The 3,906-nt window shown below is 45.7% G+C and overlaps 1 pseudogene; it reads right to left on the reverse strand.

Annotated features, from left to right (window-relative positions):
• Positions 1–1,142: 1,142 nt before the first annotated feature.
• LOC133049699 (nuclear cap-binding protein subunit 2-like) lies at positions 1,143–3,351 on the reverse strand (annotated as a pseudogene).
• Between the last annotated feature and the right edge of the window lie 555 nt (positions 3,352–3,906).

Here is a 3,906-nt window from a genome sequence, read left to right on the forward strand (position 1 = left end):
ATAAAAGGCTCATTTAGCTAGTACCATTTAATATTTCCTTCTCTGAGACATACATTAAGTGTCTGTGTAATTATCCTTAACTCTCACTGGGAGAAGGGAAGATTCAATGATTCAAAGTTTGCCACTTTTTTTTAGTTAATCTTAAAGGGAGGACACATAAAACAGTGGGAAAGATTTAAATTGGACTAAGTTCTTGGCAGCCAGAGGCTTTCAATGATGAGAGAAATCTTGACCTGCATCCAAGTCAGCCCCATCCGTAACCTTTTTGCTACCTGTCTCACCAGTATCCACGTGAAAGAAAACTAGCAACACATTCTATACATCCTAATTAGAGCAAATATCTGCAAAAAATATCAACACACTAGGTTGGTGACATTGCCATAAAAAGCCACCCTCCATATAGCATTCTTGTGTATATAATATGTATATGACTAGATTGGTACAAATTTTGGAAAGCAAAATGACAAAACTAAACAATTCTCAGCAAGGCCACTCCTGAGTGTCTATCCTTAGAAACTATATCATAGAAATACATCAATAAAAGCAGAAAGAGGGCTTCCCTGGTTGTCCAGTGGTAAGAGTTCACCTGCCAATACTGGGGACACAGGTTCAATCCCTGGTCTGGGAAGATCCCACATGCCTCGAGTCTCCTGAGCCTGTGCTCCACAACAAGAGAAGACATCGCAATGTGAAACTTGCATGCCACAACTAGAAAGTAGCCCCTGCTTGCTGCAACTAGAGAAAGCCCCCATGCAACAATGAAGACCCAGTGCAGCCAAAACCAAATTAATTAAAAAAAAAAAAACAAAGAGTTATACATGTGAATGTTCATTGCAGCATTATCTACAACAGCAAAATTGTAACACAAATACAATTTTTTCAATGTTTATTGAACAACTATTTTGCACCAGGCACTATGCTGGACCCCAACACAGCTAACATGAGTCTCCAAAAGGATTGTGCTGAATAGGGGGCTATTTTTCTTTCTTTTGGATTCTGTTCTTTAATAATATTTAAGAGGAAAACCAAGAAGGGGCTTCTGGCTCAGTAGAGACATTGATTAAAGCTTGGTTAAAAATGGGCAGACGTGCAGATCTTGGGTAACACAGGTCAAATTCAACAGACCAAAGGAGTGCAAGTTTTTATGATGGAGTTCTCACCACCCACTGGTTTGAGGCCGGTTTTCCATAGCCGCCCCTCCCAGCATCATAGTCCTAAGGATACTCATCTCATTCCTGGGTCCCGGAACTCCCACGGTCATACTGCCTGCCCTCCTTAAAGCCTGCATCCCAGTCTGTGCGAATAATCGATCAACCAAGTAAGTTCTGCTTATGTACCGCATGGCATTTTCTGCATCTGCTCTTGAATCGTATTCCACAAAGCAGAACCCACACCCTGTCTTCTTCATTTTGTCCAGGCCCAAGATTATTTTCTTCATGTCGCCACTTTTGTGAGGAGTTTGTAGATTTGTTCTTCAGCTATGTGAAAGGAGAGATTTCCTACATACAATGTGCAGTTTTCTTTAGTCACTTGCCCTGTTCTCCACTGTCACCCCAGAAGGGCTGGTCTCAGTACTGGCTCAGATCGACGTAGAAGTTGCTGGACACTGCCTCCAGGAGGCCACCTGACTTCAGTGCAGAGAGGTGGCCAAGGGCGCCACTCGGAGAATGAGGCTGTTTTGTTTCTTGTCTGTTTATTGAGAAATCTGTATTCACGTCTTTCTGAGTCTCCAGTGTATTATAGGGTTGGGAGGTTGGGAACTCCATGGCATGTGGGCTCCTGGATGCGATGTGAATTCTGCCAACAATGTGTGTTTCTATGAGGCTTGGGAGGCAGAAGGGAGGCGAGAGGACCTAGTCTTCTTCCTCCAAGGTGGACACATGGGTTTTGTGAGATGTGAGTTTTTGCCGAAACTGGCGAAGCTCTTAGCAACCACCTACCTCGGTGTTGTGGGGCAGCGGGACCGTTAGCATTTTCTTGCAGCTTTCTGACCTCTGCCCTGAGCAGCACTTCTGGATTCTCTGAAAGTCGGCAGTAAATCTGAAACCCAAGCAAACCCATCCCCCACATCCACTTCCCTGCTGTTGATTTTCATTCCTCCAGTCTTAGCTTTGTAAGCTCCTAATTCCCTGTATTAAATCCCTCTCTGACTCAAATACCTAGAGTGAAATATATTTTCCTTAATCCTTAACTTATTGCAGAGAAGCAACAATCTAGAACAACTCTGCCCAGTAGGAAACTAATGTAAGCGGCACATGGGAGACACGTGTAATTTGAATTTTTCCAGCGGGCATATTAAAAAAAGTAAAAAGAAACAGGTGAAGTTAATTCAACAATATATTTTATTTAACCCAATATATCCAAAATATTATCATCTCAATATGTAATCAATATGAAAATATGAATTAGATCACTTATTTTTGTACTGTCTTCAGGATACAGTGCATATTTTATATGTAAAGCACTCTTCAGACCAGCCACATTTCAAGTACTTAATAGCTACACATGACTAGTGGCTCACCTACTTTCTAACATAGATCTATATAAGGTGTGCATGCGTGCTAAGTCGCTTCAGTCATGTCTGACTCTTTCCAACCCTATGGACTGTAGCTTGCCAGGCTCCTCTGTCCATGGGGTTCTCCAGACCAGAATACTGGAATGGATCGCCATGCCCTCCTTCAGGGAATCTTCCTGACCCAGGGATTGAACCCACATCAATTACCTCTCCTTCCTTGGCAGGCAGGTTCTTTACCACTAGCGCCATCTAGGAAGCCTTCTGGCTCAGTCGGCCTGCAATGCGGGAGACCCAGGTTTGATCCCTGGATCAGGAAGATCCCCTGGAGAAGGAAATAGCAACCCACTCCAGTATTCTTGCCTAGAGAATCCCAAGGACGGAGGAGCCTGGTAGGCTACAGTCCACGGGGTCGCAAAGAGTCGGACACAACTGAGCGAATTCACTATATAAGATACTAGAGTATAAATGATAGCAGATTATTGTACTGCTATTTGCATGAATTTGGGGCTTAGTAGGGGACTGTGTTTCTGCTGCTAGGTTTGGCTCCATCTCCCTACCCAGTCCATTAGATGTCTGTCAAATGAGATCTGGTTCTCACCCAGGTTGAATCGAAGGCAGCCTTTTGGGTGGGGAAGGATGGGAGTGCTGTAAATGCCCCCAAACTGCATAGGAAATGGCATTGCACAAGAAGGAGCCGGGACCTGGGTCCGAGACGGGTTTGCCTTGGTCACCCCTATCTGGGGTGAGCTCGGTGGTCAGGTGGGAATGGGGCAATTCCTGAGCTGGGTTGCTCTGTGCTGAGACAGCAGACGCACCCGTGTGAAGGCCTCCGTCATGCCCGCTGGGAACAGGTGGTGCAATGAGAGAGAGTCAGCAAGACGTGCTGAGAGGTGCTGAGCCGGCCACATCCGCCCAGAGCAAGAGCCTTATTTAGAGGCAAGTCCAACTGCACGAGCAAGAGAAACTCAGCTGTGGAGGCCTCTCTTGCCAACAGTGAATCTGAATCAGAAAAAGAAAAAAAAAAAAAGATGTGGGATGGATACTGGAAAGAGCCACAGTCCCCAAGGTCAGGCGAAGCCAGGATGGATGCACGTAGATGCTGGACTCCAAGAATAGGAAAACTGAAATACTGCCCACCACGCCTGTAAACAAAGGATGTTGCAACTATCAAGCCAGTAAACAAAGGATGTTGCAACTATCAAGCCATTACATTACAGCCTCCCTGATGGTGAGCCCTGAGGGAACTCAGGACAAGACAAACAGGCTGCCCACTGCCAAGCTCATCCAGCAGCCAGCCGCTGCAGCCGCCCCTGACAGTGAGCCCTGAGGAAACTCAGGGTACTGGCCCCAGATAGCGGAGGTGCATGCCAAGGGAATGATTTCAGTGGGCC

Source organism: Dama dama, chromosome 30 (genome assembly GCF_033118175.1).
Source record: "Dama dama isolate Ldn47 chromosome 30, ASM3311817v1, whole genome shotgun sequence".
Taxonomy (NCBI): domain Eukaryota; kingdom Metazoa; phylum Chordata; class Mammalia; order Artiodactyla; family Cervidae; genus Dama; species Dama dama.